The sequence below is a fragment of the Dromiciops gliroides genome, chromosome 2 (genome assembly GCF_019393635.1).
Source record: "Dromiciops gliroides isolate mDroGli1 chromosome 2, mDroGli1.pri, whole genome shotgun sequence".
NCBI lineage: Eukaryota > Metazoa > Chordata > Mammalia > Microbiotheria > Microbiotheriidae > Dromiciops > Dromiciops gliroides.
In genome coordinates, this window is record NC_057862.1 from 419,351,576 (window position 1) to 419,370,145 (window position 18,570).

The 18,570-nt window shown below is 36.0% G+C and overlaps 1 pseudogene; it reads right to left on the minus strand.

The window, feature by feature from the left end:
- Window positions 1-708: 708 nt before the first annotated feature.
- Window positions 709-18,152, minus strand: LOC122739004 (annotated as a pseudogene).
- Between the last annotated feature and the right edge of the window lie 418 nt (window positions 18,153-18,570).

Consider the following 18,570-nt stretch of genomic DNA (forward strand, 5'->3'; position numbering starts at 1 on the left):
GGGGTTAAGTGACTTGCTCAGGGTCACACAGCTAGTGTTAAGTGTCTGAGGCTGGATTTGAACTCAGGTCCTCCTGACTCCAGGGCCAGTGCTCTATCCACTGTGCCACCTAGCTGCCCCTATCCTGGTTATTCTTCTGCAGGCTGGACCAGCTCCTAGAACTGAAACCCAACTCTACTCATGGGATGTGAGCCACATATCTGCTGCTTTATTTCTAATAATCCTCATTTCTACCCAAGGCCTTTCTACCAGGGAAAGTAATGCCCAGGTGCAGGAACCCTTCTCATTCTGCCTAGAGTCTTTGACCAAGAAATGGGTAGTGAGCATCAAAATTGCCAGTTAACATCTTTCTCCATCAAGTTTCCCTGGTATTGTTTTTGGGGTACCAAGATAAATATTTGTGACCTCCCCTACTATAGCCAATATTGTTTTCCTAGGTAAAAATATACTATGTTCTTGGCCTCAGCCCATAATTGAAACATTGTAAGAAAACACGATAAATATTACAAGCATATATAAATTTCCATACATATGTACCTCTTTATATAAATACATACATACATACATGTAGATAATAAAAGCACAATATATGCATGTATTCCCTATGTTAGTCATAGGGAAATAGCCATTTCTTTCCAAGAGGCAACACAATAAGTGGTGAAGTAAGAAATTTGGCCAAATGTAATTATAGTGTGAAAATCAAGATTTTCAGAGTTTCCATCTCTGGGCTACATTTCTGAGTGCCTGCTTCACATCCTTATTCCTCAGGCTGTAGATGAGAGGATTAAGCATAGGGTTTACCACTGTATAGAACACAGAAACCAGCTTGGCCTGCTCCTTGGAGGACTTGGGGGTTATATAGGAAATTATTGCTGTTCCATAAAAAAGTATGACTGCAATGAGGTGAGAGCCACAGGTGGAGAATGCCTTGAGCCTCCCTGATGTTGTCTTTATCCTGACAATAGTCACTATGATGGAGCCATAGGAGACCAGAATCAGGGAAACAGGTATAAGAAGAATCACCACTCCCATGAAAAAAATGGCTATCTCTGCATCATGGCTATCTGCAGATGCCATGGCCAGGAGGGCAGGGGCCTTACAAAAGAAATGAGCAACACTATTGTTTCCTTGGTAGGGGAGGCTTAGTGTGAATGCAGTGTCTACCAAGGATGCTATAATGCCGCTGGTCCAGCATCCCAAGGTCAACTGGGTACATACCCTCCCTGTCATGATGAGAGGGTAGTGCATGGGGTCACAGACTGCTAAATACCGGTCATAGGACATTACAGCTAACAAGGCACATTGTGTAGCTCCAAAAATGAGGGAGAGGAAAAGCTGAGCAGCACAGCCCATGAAAGAAATGACCTTCTTCTTTGTCAGCATATGGACTAGCGCTTGGGGAACAATGTTGGTAGAGAGACCAAAGTCAGCCAGAGATAAGTTGCAAAGGAAAAAGTACATGGGTGTATGAAGTTGTGAGGTAGTTAGAACCAAGTAGATGAGGAGTAAGCTTCCAAGCACAGTAACTAAGTAGATTCCCAGGAATAATACAAGAGCAGTAACTTAGTCTGAGGGTTCTCAGAAAGTCCCAGGAAGAGGAATTCTGTCACCCAGGTCTGGTGAGCCAGAGCTCATGTTCAATTCTGCTTTTTTGGAAAGGAAGCAACAGTTAATTTGATGTAGGGTTATAACCTCTAGAATTATAGAGCCTTAGTGTTGGATGGGACCTAAGATATCATCCTTTGCAATCATCACTAATTGCCCCATAACATTTCCAATGCACATTTCTAGTTATGAGTAATACATTGAATCAGGAGGAAATCATTTAATTGTTGGACAACTCCTCCCAGGGTTAGAAAATATACCCTTATATATTGAGCTGAGGAGGGAAAGAGGATGAGAGAAAGCAATGGCCATAAGAAGGCAGATAAAGGAAGGTATTAGAAATAAAAAAGACTTTAGAGGAGGTACCAGATAAAAAGAGAGAGAGAAAGATAAACAGAAGAGAGTAGGACAGAGGAAAATACAGAGTTAGTTACTATAACTGTGAATGGGAATGGGATGAACCCACCCATAACATGGAAGCAGATAACAGAATGGATTAGAAACCAGAACCCCAAAATATGTTGGAAACAGAGACACATAAAGAGTTAAAGCAAGGTGTTAGAGCAGAATCTATTATGCTTCATCTTACTTATAAAAGGCAGGGATAGGGGCGGCTAGGTGGTGCAGTGGATAAAGCACTGGCCCTGGATTCAGGAGTACCTGAGTTCAAATCCGGTCTCAGACACTTGACACTTACTAGCTGTGTGACCCTGGGCAAGTCACTTAACCCCCATTGCCCCGCAAAAAAAAAAAAAAGGCAGGGATAGCAATCATGAGCTTAGGCAAAACCAAAGCAAAAATAAACCTAATTAAAATAGGTAAGCAGTTAAACATCATCTTACTAAAAGGAATCATAAACAATGAAGTAATATCAATACTAAACATATATGCATCAAATACCATAGCATCCAATTTTTTAAAGAAAAAGTTAACTGAGTTACAGGAAGAAATAGTCAGCAAAACTATACTAGTGGAGGACCTTAACTTTCCCCTATCAGAACTAGGTAAGTAAACCATATATTTAATAAGAAATAAGTTAAATAAATGAATAGAATTTTTAGAAAAGTTAAATGATGTTGATCTCTGGAGAAAATTGAATGGGAATAGAAAGGAGTCTCCCTTTTTCTTAGCAAAACATGGCATATTAATAAATATTGACCATTTCTTAGGGCATAAAAACCTTACAACAAGATACAGAAAAGTAGAAAAATTCATCTTTTCCAAACAATAATGCAATAAAAATTACATTTAATAAAGGGCTGTGGAAGCATACACTAAACTATTTTGGAAACTAAATAACCTAATCCTAAAGAATGAGTGGGTCAAAGAACAAATCATATAAATAATTAATAATATCATTAAGGAGAATGACAACACAATATAATTTGTGGGATGCAGCCAAATCAGTATTTGAAGGAAAATTTATATTTATTTTTTAAAAATTTAGCATTTTAATTTAAAGTCTTGAGTTCCAAATTCTGTCCTTCCCTCTCTCCTTGACTTCCCCCTACCTGATACAGCAAGCAATCAGATATAGATTATACATATGATATTATTTTTATATTAGTCATTTGAGTCATTGAGATGACCCAAATAAAAGAAAAAATGAAATAAAGTGAAAAATAGTATGCTTCAGTCTGTGTTCAGTCAATATCAGTTCTTTCTCTGGAGGTAGATAGTATGTATGCCTTAGTCCTTTGGGATTGTCTTGGATCATTGTATTTCTGAGAATAACTAAGTCACTCAGTTCTTCATTGAACAATATTGCTGTCAATATTAACTATGTTCTCCTGGTTCTGCTCACTTCACTATACCTCAGTTCATACAAGTCTTTCCAAGCCTTTGTAAAATCATCCTGCTTGTCATTTCTTATAGAACAATAATATTCTATCACCATTATAAATCACAGCTTGTTTATCCATTACCTGATTGATGGGCATTCCTTTGATTTCCCATTCTTAGTCACCACAAAAAGAGCTGCTATAAATATTTTTGTACAAATAGGAATTTTTCTCTTTTTTGGTGATGTCTTTGGGATATAAACCTAGCAGTGGTATTCCTGGATCAAAGGGTATGCGTAGTTTCATAGGCCTTTAGGCATGGTTCCAAATTGTTCCTATGGCCTCTAGCAATACCAGCCACACCCACCTCACCTCCTCAGCCCAGCACCAGACCTGAGTGAACCTCATGGGTCTCAGGGTAACTTTAGGGCAATATCAGTGCAACGCCATGTAAACAGGCAGGGCTTGCAACCCCTGACACAGCCTGAGACAGTGCCCTTTCTACCCTGGGAGCAGAGCTCAAACTTAAAAGAAAGGAAAAAGGCCAAAATGATGAGAAAAAACCATCACTAGTACCACCAAACAAAAGAATCTGACCAGAGAAAGCTCAAGACACAAAATCAGGACAACAATGTCACTATATCTATGGGAAAAACCCCAGAGAAAAATGGGAAGTGGTCTGAAGCCTAGAAAGAACTCATGGAAGAGCTCAAAAAACAACATAAAAATCATATGGGAGGGGCAGCTAGATGGCGCAGTGGATAGAGCACTGGCCCTGGATTCAGGAGTATCTGAGTTCAAATCCAGCCTCAGACACTTGACACTTACTACCTGTGTGACCCTGGGCAAGTCACTTAACCCCAATTGCCTCACTAAAATAAATAAATAAAAATTTAAAAATTAAAATCATATGGGAGAAGCAGAAGAAAAATTGGGAAAATAAATGAGAATGATGCAAGAAAATTATGAAGAAAGAGTCAATGGTTTGGAGAAAGGAAACAATTGTTAAAAAGTACAATTGGCCAAATGAAAAAGGAGATACAAAAATCCACTGCAGAAAACAACTTAAAAAGTACAATTGGCCAAATAGAAAAGAAGGTACAAAAACTAATTGAAGAAAACAACTCCTTAAAAGTTAAAATTGGGCAAGTTGAAGCTAATGATTTTTTGAGACATCAAGAATCAGTCAAACAAATTCAAAAGAGTGAAAAATAGAAGAAAATGTAATATATCTCATTGGAAAAACAATTGACCTAGAAAATAGATCCAAGAGAGATAATGTCAGAGTCATTGGACTACTTGAAAGGCATAATCAAAAGGAGGACCTGAACAGCATCTTTCAAGAAGTTATCAAAGAAAACTGTCTTGATATCCTGAAACTAGAGGGAAAAATAGACATTCAAAGAATCCACCAATCATCTCAGGAAAGAGACACCAAAAAAAAACCCTAAGGAATGTTATAGTCAAAATTCAGAACCATCAAATCAAGGGAAAAATATTACAAGCAGCCAGAAAAAATATGATTCAAATATCAAGTAGCCACAATCAGGTTTACAAAAGACTTAGCAGCTGCAACATTAAAGTATCAGAGGTCATGGAACATAATATTCCAGAAGGTAAAGGAGCTAGGACTATAACCAAGAATCACTTACCTAGCAAAATCAAGCATAATATATCAAAGGAAAAAATGGTCATTCAACGAAATAGAAGGATTTCAAGCTTTCATAAGGAGACCAGAATCAAACAAAAAATTTATCTTATATCAAGACCCAAGAGAAGCATAAACATATAAAAAGGGAAAAGAAAACATAAGGGGTTCAATAATAGAAGGTACAGGTATAAGGTAGATTTGAGGAAATGACGCAAAAATAATTAAAGGATGGGAATGAGGGGTACACGGTGCAGAAGGAAGGGAGAAGTAGAATGGGGTAAATTATTTCACATGAAGAAGAGTGAAAGACATATTACAATGGAGGGGAAGATGTGAGGATGGTTGATGAGCATTGCTTGAACCTCACTTTCATCAGAATTGTCTCAAACATACAACCAGATGACTATAGAAATCTTTCTTATGCAACAGGGAAGCATAAGGAGAGGAGACTAAATAAAGGGAGGATGGGACTGACAGAAGGGGGGGGTGTATTGGGGGAGGTGGTAGACAGAAGCAAACCACTGGTTAGGAGGGAAAGGGTAGGGGCAGTTAGGTGGTGCAGTGGATAGAACACTGGCCTTGGAGTCAGGAGGACCTGAATTCAAATCTGGCCTCAGACACTTGACACTTACTAGCTGTGTGACCCTGGGCAAGTCACCAAACCCCAATTGCCTCAAAAAAAGGAGAGAAAGGGTAAAAGGAGAGAGGAACAATAAGAGAAAAAATAGGATGGAGGGAAATACACAGTAATCATAACTTGGAATGTGAATCAGATGAACTCTCAGATAAAAGAGAAGCTGATGGCAGAGTGAATAAAACACTAGAATCCTACAATAGGTTGTTTACGAGAAACACACTTGAAGTAGAGAGACATATAGAGAGTAAAGCTAAGGGGCTGGAGCAGAATTTATTATGCTCTAACATTTTTCTATAAGAGAAAGCAAAAGCAAAAACAGACCTAATTAAAAGACATAAGGAAGGAAACTACATCTTGTTAAAAGGTATCAGATAATGAAGCAATATCAATATAAAACGTATTTATCAAGTGGTATAGAAGCCAAATTCTTGAAGAAGTTAAGTGAGTTATAGGAAGAAATAGAAAAAATATAGCAGTGGGGGACCTCAACTGTCCCCTCTCAGAACTAGATAAATCCAACAAAAAATAAAGCAAGAAACTAAGGAGGTAAATAGAATAATAGAAAAGTTAGAGATGACAAACTTTGGAGAGAACTGAATGATAACAGAAAGGAATACACCTTTTACTCAGCAGCATTTGGCATCTAGAGAAAAATTGACCATGTACTAAGGCATAAAAATCTATAAATCAAATGTAGAGAGGCAGAAATATTAAATGTATTCTTTTCAGATGATAATACAATAAAATTATTCAACAAAGGGCAGTTAAAAGATTGATTAAAATTATTTGGAAACTAAATAATATAATCCTAAAGAATAAGTGGGTCAAAGAACAATTCATAGAAATAGTCATTAAAGAGAATGACAACAATCAGACAACATACCAAAATTTATGGGGTGAAGCCAAAATAGTACTCAGGGAAAATTTTATTTCTTTAAATTCAACAAAACAGAGAGAGCAGATTGATGAATTGGCATGCAAATAAAAAAAAAAACAACTAGAAGAACAAATTCAAAATCCCCAATTGAGCACCTAATTGGAAATCCTGAAAATCAAAGGTGAGATTAATAAAATTGAAAGTTAAAAAAACTGTTGAGCTAAATAAATAAAACTAGGAACTGGTTTTATGAAAAAAACAACAAGATAGACAAGCCATTGGTTAATTTGTTTAAAAAAAGAAAGAAGAAAACCAAATATCCAGTATTAAAAGTGAAAAGGGTGAAATCATCACCAATGAAGAAGAAATTAAAATTATCTTTAAGAAATATTTTATCTAATTATATGCCAATAAATTTGATAATCTGAGTGAAATTGATGACTGTTTGTGAAAATATAAATTATCCAGATTAACAGATGAGGAAATAGAGTGCCTAAATAACCCCTCTTAGAAAAAGAAACTAGGGAGAGACTTACATCTTACACCTTATACAAAAATAAGGTCAAAATGGGTTCAAGATTTAGACATAAAGGGTGATACCATAGATAAATCAGGAAAGGAAGGAATAGTTTACCTCTCAGATCTATGGAAAGGAAAGGAAAACAATTTATGTCCAAACAAGAGAGAGAGAATATTATGAAATGCAAGATGGAAGACTTTGATTACATTAAATTAAAAAGGTTTTGTACAAACAGAAGCAATGTATCCAAAATTAGAAGGGAGGCAGAAACCTGGGAAACAATTTTTGCAGCCAGCATTTCTGATAAAGGTCTCATTTCTAAAATATATAGGGAACTAAATCAAATTTATAAGAATGTAAGTCATTCCCCAAATGAGAAATTGTCAAAGGATATGAACAGGCAGTTTTCTGATGAAGAAATCAAAGCTATCTATTGCCATATGAAAAATTGCTCTAAACCATTATTGATGAGAGAAATGCAAATTAATACATCTCTGAAGTACCTCTTCACACCTATCAGATTGGCTAATATGACAAAAAAGGGAAATAATAAATGTTAGAGAAGCTGTGGAAAAATTGGAACACTAAATGCATTGTTGGTGGAGCTGTGAACTGATCCAACCATTCTGGAGAGCAATTTGGAACTATGCCCAAAGGGCTATAAAGCTGTGCATACCCTTTGAACCAGTAATAACACTACTAGGTCTGTATCCCAAAGAGACCATAGAAAAGGGAAAAGGACTCACATGTACAAAAATATTTATGGCAGCTCTCTTTGTGGTGGCAAAGAATTGGAAATCAAGGGAATGTCCATCAATAGGAGAATGGCTAAATAAATTGTGGTATATGAATGTAATGGAATACTATTGTGCTGTAAGAAATGATGAGCAGGAGAATTTCAGAGAAACCTGGAAGGACTTACATGAACTGATGCTGAGTGAGATGAGCAGAACCAGGAGAACATTGTACACAGTAACAGCAACATTGTGTGATGAACAATGCTGATAGACTTGGCTTTTCTCAGCAATGCAACAATCCAAAACAGTTTCAAAGAACTCATGATAGAAAATGTTTTCAACTTCCAGAAAAAAGAACTGTGAATTATGAATGCAGATTGAACTATACAGTTTCTACTTTTGCACTGTTTTTTCCCCTTCTTTTTTAAGGTTTTTCCCTTGTGCTCTGATTCTTCTTTCACAAGATGACTAATGTAGAAATATGTTTAATGTGATTGTATACATACAACTTATGTCAGACTGCTTTCCATTTTGGGGATGAGGGAGGGAAGGGAGGATGGCAGAAAAATTTGGAACTAAAAATCCTGTGAGAACAAATGTTGAAAACTATCTTTTTATATAACTGGAAAATAAAAAATACTTATAAAAATAAAAAATATACTATTTGAAAAATAGGCAAAGGAGTCCTACCAAACTTCTTTTTATAACACAAATATGGCGCTGATACCTAAAACAGTAAGAGCTTAAAGAGAAAAAGAAAATTTTAGACCAACATCCCTAACAAATACTGATGCAAAGATTTTGAAAAAATTATATCAAGGTGATTGCAGTAATATATCATAAATATGATACACTACAAACAGGTATTATTTATACCAGGCATTTAGGGTTGGCTCAATATTAGGAAAACATTCAACATAATTGACCATATCAATAACAAAACCAGCAGAAATCATATGATTATCTCAATAGATACTGAACAAGATTTTGACAAAATATAGAACCCATTCCTGTTAAAAACATTAGAGAACATAGAAACAAAGGGAACATTCCTTAAAATGAAAAGTAATATCTATATAATGTCTATATAAAACCAAGTATTATAGCCATAAGTTTTGCCAATAAGATCAGGGGTGAAGCAAGGATGCCCGTTATTACCGCTGTTATTCAATATAGTACTAAAAGTGTTAGCTATAGCAATAAGAGAAGAAAAAGCAATAGAAGTCATTATAATAGGCAATGAGGAAACAAAACTATCACTCTGCAGATGATATGATGAGAATTATATTATTTAGTAATTATATTACTTAGAGAATCCCAGAAAATCAACTAAGAAACTACTTGAAATAATTAATGCCTTTATCAAAGTTGCAGGACATAAGATAAATTCACATAAATCATCATCATTTTTTTTTTTGTGACCAACAAGGAAGCAAGAGATAAAAGGAGAAATTGAATTTAAAATAACTGTAGATGGGGCAGCTAGATGGTGCAGTGGGTAGTGCACTGGCCCTGGATTCAGGAGTCCCTGAGTTCAAATCCGGCCTCAGACACTTAAAACTTACTAGCTGTGTGACCCTGGGCAAGTCACTTAACCCCAATTGCCTCACTAAAAAAAAACCAAAACACAAAAAACTGTAGACAATATAAAATATTTGCGAGTATACCTAACAAGACAAATCCAGGAACTATATGAACACAATTACAAAAGACTTTTTACACTAATAAAGTCAGATCTAAACAACTGGGAAAATATTAATTCTTAATGGGTAGGTTGAACCAATATAATAAAAATGACATTTCTACCTAAATTAATTTAATTATTAAATGCCATACCAAACTATCAAAAATTATTTGATAGAAATAGAAAAAATAACAAAATTAATCTGAAAGAACAAAGTCAAGAATATTAAGGGAATTAGTGGAAAAAAATACAAAGGAAGGTGACCTAGGAATACCAGATTTCAAACTGTATTATAAAGCAATAATTATAAAAACTATCTGGTACTGGTTAAGAAATATGGAGGTGGATCATTGTAATAGATTAGGTACAGAAGACACAGTAGTCAATGACCATAGTAACCTAGTGTTTGATAAGCCAAAAGACCCCAGCCTTTGAGATAAGAACTTATTATTTGACAAAAATACCTGGGAAAACTGGAAAACCATATGGCAGAAGCTAGGTATAGATCAAAATCTCATATTGTATATCAAGATAAGGTCAAAATGGGTACATGATTTAGACAAAGGGTGACAACATAAGGAAATTAGAAGAGCAACTGTCAGATCTATGGAGGCCATTCATGATCAAAAAAGAGAGAGAGCATTACAAAATGTAAAATAGATAATTTTGATTATATTAAAATAAAAAGGTTTTGTACAAACAAAATTAATGCAACCAGGTTTAGAAGGAAAGCAGAAATCTGGGAAATAATCTTTACAGCAAGTATCTCTGATAAAGGCCTCATTTCTCAAATATATAGAGAACTGAGTCAAATTTATAAGAACATAAGTCATTCAACAATTTCTTTTTTGTTGTTCTTTTTACTTTGAATATAATTTTATTTTCCAAAATATATGTAATAACAAATTTTAACATCAATTTTTTAAAACTTTGTGTTCCTTCTCTTCCTCCCTCCATTCCAACCCCCCACCCACAAGAACTCAAGCATTTAAAATAAGTTATACAGGAGTAGTCATGTAAAAATTCCCATAATAGCTAGTTGTAAGAAAAACAGTCAAAAACCCCCAAAACTTCAGATTAAGTAATTGTCAAAGAGGAAAAGAAAAAAAAAATTTTAAATGTATTTCCATCTGTTTTCAGATACTATCAGTTCTTTCTGTGCATATGGGATGCAATCTTCATAAGTCCTTCAGGGTCATATTGGATCATTGCCTTGCTGAAAATAACCACACGCTTCCCAGCAGATCATCCCCCACTATTGCTGTTATTTTGTATACCATACATTTCATTCTGCTTCAGTTCATGTAGGTCTTTCCAGGTTTTTCTGATAGTATCCTGCTCATCATAACCTGTATATAGTACCTTAAGCTTGACAGAATTTTCATCATAAACGCCCAGCAAAGTAGGTACCATACATTTTGCCATTATGATCAATCATTATAACTATTTGCCTCCATCCCACTCCCTTCCCATGACATTCACTCTATCTTCTTTTTACCTGTTCTTCCTCCAAAGTGTTTTACTTCTGACTATCCTCTCCCCTGCTCTGTACTCCCTTTTTAAAGTCTTCCTTATCCTCCTCCCCTCCTACTTTCCTGTAGGGTTAAATAGATTACTCCTCCCAATTGGGTATGAATGCTATTCCCTCCATGAGCCCACTCCTATGAAATCAAGGTCCCTGAGCTAATTCTGTGTTCTAAATTTTTCTTCCTCCCTCCCTCCTCCACCCTCCCTATGAGATCAAGCAATTCAATATGTGATACTTGTACAGTAATGCAGAACATCTTCATCTTCCTTGAAAGTGTTTTGCTTTTTACTGCTCTCTCCCTCAATCTGCCCTTTCCTCCTTCCCTTCTCACCCCTCCCCCATCTTATCTCCCACCCCTCCCCCATCTTATCTCCCTCCCCTCCCTCAGGGCAAAAATATATTACTATACCTACTTGAGTATGTATGTTAGTCCTTCTTTGAACCAATTATGATGATATTAAGGTTCACCCACTCCCCAACTCCTTCCTCTTCTTCTCCTCCCCTCCATAAGCTTTTTTATTGTTTCCTTCATGTGAACTACCTCTCTCCAGACCATCTCTCCCCTTCTCCCTCCCCTAGTCTATTCCTCCTACACCTCAACCCTATTTTAATGATGTCATCATGGGTTAGTTAGGTGGCACAGTGGACAAAGCATCAGCCCTCGACCCAGGAGGCCTCAAGCCCAAATCCGGCCCCAGACATAAGACACCCCACCCTGTCTGCCCCACAAAGAACAAAACATAAATGTTTTACAGATATCATCCATTCATATTCAGTTCAGACCTGTGTCTTCTGTGAATTTCTTACTGAGATAGTTCTTATGATTTCAAAGTATTATCTTCCCATGTAGGAATGTAAACAGTTTGATCTTTTAATATCCCTCATGAAGTCTTTTTCCTGTTTACCTTTTTATACTTCTCCATGGTCTTGTATTTGAAAGTCAGATTTTCTATTCACTTCATGTCTTTTCATCACAAATGCTTGAAAGACCTCTTTCTCATTGAAATCCCATTTTTTTCTCTGAAAGATTATACTCAGTTTTGCTGGGGATGTGATTTTTGGCCATAGTCCCAGTTCCTTTGCCTTCTGGAATATCATATTCCAAGCCCTTCGGTCCTTTAATGTAGATAAACCCTGTGTTAATTTGATTAAAACATTAAGAAAACCATGGTATATGAATGTCATAGAATTCTATTGTGCTGTAAGAAATGATGTGTAGGTGGATTTCAGAGAAACCTGGAAGGACTTCCATGAACTGATGCTGAGTGAGATGAGCAGAACCAGGAGAACATTGTACATAGTATCAACAACATTATGTGTTGATCAACTGTCTTCTCCTTGACTATGTTTATGCTTTTTTTAAATTACTGAGTTAGAATTTTAACTATTTTTATTTATTTTTTAATTTTTTTTTTTAGTGAGGCAATTGGGGTTAAGTGACTTGCCCAGGGTCACACAGCTAGTAAGTGTTAAGTGTCTGAAGCCGGATTTGAACTCAGGTACTCCTGATTCTAGGGCCGGTGCTGTATACACTGCGCCACCTAGCCGCCCCTTAACTATTTTTTTAACTACACTCTAAGGCCCCCAGAACGTTCACATGAATAGTTAGTTGTCTGACCTGCTCTCTCCTATTTTGTTCTTGTAGACTTGATTTTTTGAACTCAACTCTAAGACTTCACAGTGTTGTTGTTGTTGTTGTTGATTTGTTTCAGTAATGTCTGATTCTTTGTGACCCTACTTGGGTTTTTTTCACAGAGATATTGGAGTGGTTTACCATTTCCTTCTCCAGCTCATTTTACAAATGAGGAATTGAGGCAAGCTGTTAAGTGACTTTCCCAGAGTAATGAAACTAGTAAGGATCTGAGGTCATATTTGACTTCAGCCCTGCTATTCTACATACCACACCACCAAATTGCCCACCTAAGATTTCACATTACTATCTTTTTAAAAAAATTTGAATAAAAGTATTTTATTATTTTCCAGTTACATATAGTTTTCAACATTTGTTTTTATAAGATTTCCAATTTCAAATTTTTTCTCCCTCCTCCCCTCCCTCCCCTCCCTTCCCCCCTCCCCTAGACAGCAGGTAATCTGTTATAGGTTTTTTATATATATAAACATTAAACATGTTTCTGCATTAGTCATGTTATAAGAGAAGAATCAGAGCAAAAAGAAAAACCTCAAAAAAAGAAAAACAACAGCACCAAAACCAAAAGAAATAGTATGGTTCAATCAGCATCCATATTCCACTGTTCTTTTTTTTTTTTTTCTTCTGGATTTGGAGAGCCTTTTCCATCATGAGTCCTTTGGAACTTTCTTGTACCTTTGTATTGGTGAGAAGAATCTAGTCTATCACAGTTGATCATGTGTTTATGCTTTGAATATTTGTCTATTTTCTTATGGCTATTGGTGGCATTTCTATATCTATGTCAAATAACAGAAAAGAAAACAACATACAGTTTTGGAACAAGAACTTTTAACAATGAAGATGAATTGGAAGAAGTGACCCCACCACTGAGAGAAAGTCCACTATTAGGTCATGGATTGCTGAGACTATTTCCTCCCTTTAGGTAATGTCCATATTAAGAATGGCGGAACCCTCTTTCTGTTCCACAATAATGTGGATCATTTTACTATGGAAAGAAACATTTCTACTTGAATTTCACTGGTGCCTTCTTGTTAGTGTTTTATGGATGCAAGTGAAATGAATTCAGGACACTGTTAGCTACAATTTGATGAGTTAATTGTCTTGGTTGGTGAAGTGTACACATACATCCCAGTTTTTCCCAAGGGAGATTTTGGATAAGAAATGCCTTATAACTGGTCTCTCCTCCCTTACCATCCATGAATGATACTCTTTTTTGGTGTGTTTTGTTTTGTTAGGCAATTGGGGTTACGTGACTTGCCCAGGGTCACACAGCTAGTAAGTGTTAAGTGTCTGAGGCCGGATTTGAACTCAGGTACTCCTGACTCCAGGGCCAGTGCTCTATCCATTGCACCACCTAGCTGCCCCCATGAATGATACTCTTTCTCCTGTTCACTCCAGATAACAGACTATCATGAACCAAAAACATTGTATGGGAAGCTATCTGATCCATATCTCTTTAGCACTTTCTCTCTAATCACATATTAAGGTCAATTTCTCTTGTCTCTGTCACTGACTGTTGTCTATGTCTGTCTGTCTGTCTGTCTTTCTCTCTCACTTTGCATGAATCTACTTCCTTCTACCTCGTATTCCCTACCTTTCTTTGCTCTAATATTTTTAAACCAAAGTGTTGGCCAATAAGTTTTTGAAGCCATATAGGTATTTCATTGATAAGCAAGGAGATGAAATAGGATGTTTTTCAATAAATTTAGATAAAAAGAAATCAGTGTCATTATCATCTAAAGGCCTAGTGATTTACAATATAGTGCCTTTGAACACTCCATAAACATCTTTGTCTAACTATCCTATCATTTAATTAAATATCCATTTCTCAAATACCAGCACTTTGGGGAAAACAGAATTTGTTACTTAAGTTTAGGTGGTTGTTAAGTTTTATGATGGTTGCAATAATGTTTTCTACTATTTCTCATAGAAAACATAATAATTTATAATAGACTTTTGAGTTTAAATATAGGACCCTAAGTACCAATTATAATATTATTTCTACCTGACAATGAAACCCAAATTCCAGACCCATGACTTATAAGGTAAATTTAGGCAATAATTTTAATTTGATTTGTAAACCATCTATTAAATGAGCTACTCATTAGAAGAGATGGTCATCCTTGCTGAATTGGTCTGCATTTTCTTCTAAGTGATTAGTTATCGAAACAAATCTCATCAGTTTGTTGAAAAAAATCCAGCATGTTTATATTTGTGAGTTTCTGAAAGAAATAAATTGACCTTCTGTATAAATATTAAAAAATTCAGACTAACTTAGCCTGACAGTACAACTAATCAGTCCAGCTTAATGATATTTGACTTCCCTAACTTCTTAAAACATTGTACGATAAAATATTTTTTGGTCAATAGCTAAGATGGTATTTTTGCAAGTAAAATGACTAAGAGTTAAAATTCTTGGATTCTGATTTTTACATTACCTTAGATTTGCTCCCTTGATTTTTTCTTTCATTTTTCTCTCTCCCTATTTCTTATCTTTACCAACATATTCAGAGTACCAAAGGGCCTAAAAAGCAGATCTAGGGAAGGCAAACCTCCAACTCATCCTGTATCTCTGCTGTTATGCCAATTTTTGTGCTCTATTGATTCATCTAGGCCTAGAGGAAGGACAAGTTTAAAGAAATTTCGATAAACAGCAGAGGAGGTAAAGGAATTGGCACTTTTGGGGGGGTCATGTCTATTCTAAGAAACATAAATTTGGGGGGCCTAGGAAGGACGATATTAGATTGTCATGCCACCATCTACACCCATGTTTTTCCACTGCAACATACTATGATCCTCCAAAACTATATTAATATTTGATTAAGTACAATAAAGATTTTGAATCCAAGTGCCCTTGAAATGTAGAATATCAAATTCCTTCAGTAAATCTTTTCACTTTGCCCCTTCTCTGTTATAAATGTAGCATTTTTACCGGGATGGTAGAAAAGATCGGGAAACTTCTCATAGGTAGTAAAGAGACTTTAAATGCAGAACATAGAATAGATAGCTGAGAAATAGACTCTGGGTAGGAAAGAAAGTACAGTGATCTTCTCCAACAGGCAGAAATCATATTTAAAATCCTTGTAAAAGCGACAGGAAGAAAGATAGAAGAAAGGCAAGGGGAGGTGGAGAAAAGAGAAAACTAGTTCAAATCAACCCTTTCCATCAGAAAATATGCTTGGTTGTTCAGAGTACTTACCTTTCAAAAAATGGCTGATTCTTTGAGGATAGTCCTGTTTTAATGGGCTATGATATGACCTGGTCTCTAGAGCATCTAATATACCCTAAAGGATTCCTCCTCATTAGGACAGACCTGGTGCTCTGTTTCTATCCAGGTTGGTTTTCAGGTGTTATCAAGGGGGACATTATAGTGCAGGTGACTTAAAGCTACACACTCAGCTTTAAAGTATGAATATTATCTTTCCCCCTATTCTTTTTGACCCCCTCATAGGTAGGTACATAGAAGGGTGATAAAATAACTGTGTGGTCCATTCAGTTTTCCCCACGATAACAGATATATTCACATCTATTTAGTAGAATATGTATATTTCTGATCCTATATTTCATGATTTGTTTTCCTAAGGAAAAAAAGCATTTTAAATGCCCATAAATTAAATCGATCAGTGTAATTGTGTGATCTTGGGGTTTGGTGATGTTTGGATATTTGAAATCAGGAACTAGTAAGAGAGGGTCTCAGAGCTGGGGCCACAGAGGGCATTTGGAACAACCCAAATGATCAAGCTTCCTTATAACATCTTTGACAACTGTTCCTCTCAATACTGCTTATAATGTCATATGATTTCACTACCTACTGATATATTTCATTTTACTTTTGAAAAACTGTTAATTGATCAAATAAATTTTCTTATAGGGGTGAAACTTATATCCTTATATCTATTTTTCTTGTGCAACCTTCTGTCTAAGTTGAAACTAGCATGGGATGAATGTAGCTTGATATCAAGGTATAAATACATAGGGAACCTGCTTTATCAGTGAGGTGATGGCTTTCCGCATACCTATCTTTATCAGCTTCCACTGATCTACTCAATAGCACAACCACTACAGACTGCCAACCTCATAGTTCCACCACTACTATATCTTTTATTGTTCCAAGGGCTTTTGCTTCCACTTCTTCTAGGTGCTTATGTTACAGTTTCCAGGAGATGAGCCATCTCCATTTCTTTAGCCATTCCACCATTAGTCACACTGTCCTCTGTGCTATTGTAGCCTCCCTCTTATAGTTAAATTTGCAACAGGAATATTTCTAGTTAATGCTCTACTCTTTGATACCATGTGGAACAACTTTTCAACATCATGACTATTCACATATCTGAAGACAGCTTTCATAACTCTAATTCTTCTCACCAGGATAAATATCCCAGATGCTTCAATTGATCTTCATGTGACATGAAAATTTACTTCTTATCTATGAAGATATGTCTTTTACTGACCAGGCCATTTCATGTTTTTTTGCCTTCCCTTGCATTGACTGCTCAGTATAATTGAAGGCTATATATCATACCCAGATATCTCTTTTTGTTTATTTTCTTCCTGCTCTTCTCCTAGAGGATTAAGTTTAAAGCCATTCCAATTCTTTCTCTTAGTATTTTTTTTATCTTAGGAAACTCCTCATGAATAATAGCTAATAATAGTTAACATTTTATATAGCACTTAATATGTGCCATGCACTGTGCTAGATGCTTTATAATTATTATTTCATTTGATACAACAACCCTGAGAGGCAGGTGCTATTATTATTCCCAATTTAAAAATGAGGAAACTGAGGCAAACAAAGAGTAAGTGACTTGCTCAGGGCTACACAACTAGTAAGTGTCCAGGGCTGGATTTGAACTCATCTCTTTCTGACTCTAGGCTTAGTGCTCTATATTTACTGTGGTGCCTAACTGCTCCAATCATTCTTCCAACCCTCCTTTTGACATTTAAGAAATTGTCCGTGTACTTTCTAAATAATAATATCTAGAATTTGGTCTACTTCTTAGAAGTTAGCATATCTATCACCCTTTCTCATCCTGAACACTATATTTCTATTAGTGAAGTCTCTCCAAGATTGAAGTTAAAGGGTAATGTCCATGACTCACCACATCCCAGTTCCACCAGTAGAATAGTATCCAACTTTCAGAGTCATCTAGGGTTAGGATATTATTTATCAAAGTTTAGATAAAGCCCAAAGGAAAAAGAGAGCCAAAAATCCTCCTAAAACAGGAGTTCAGTTATCTGAGAGGCCTTAATTATGGGCATGAGTTGAAGCTCTTTCAATTCAAGCACTTTGACTTTAGATCATCATAGAGAGATCATAAAAGGTAGATGAGTTGATAGCATACCCCCATTGGCAAGACTTTAAAAGGATTCAAGTATTAAGAAACTTTATTCCAGTGTTCTATCAATCCCATTTATAAGAAAGGCAGGCAGAAAAATTTACAGAAGGTAGATCAGAGATCGCTGGACAGGGAAGAAGTAAGGCATGTCGCTTGGGCGTTATGGAGCAATCAAGGCAAAACAAGACTAATAATCACCCAGGACCTGACCTAGACAGTAAAGACTATAGCTTTGCAGATGAAGGCCTGAGTAGTACAACCCATAAACTTCCCTTGTGTGTTCTCACTGAGGATATCCATGTCCCTCCAATGATTAATCCTGTCTCTCAGTATACTCACAGAGCTGGGTAAATTTCCTGCTTCCTCAACAATAACTACGCACTTCCTGAAATATTGTCCCCCCCAATAGGTTAGTCTTCAAATACAATGTCCTTTTTTCATCCTGTGCAAATTGTCTTTAATTCATCTGGGTGAAATATAACTTTTTCAACACTGTGCAATCTTCAAATTCATCTATATTCTAGTAATTTGACAATTGGATTGTATTCATAGGTACCTTTTGTACA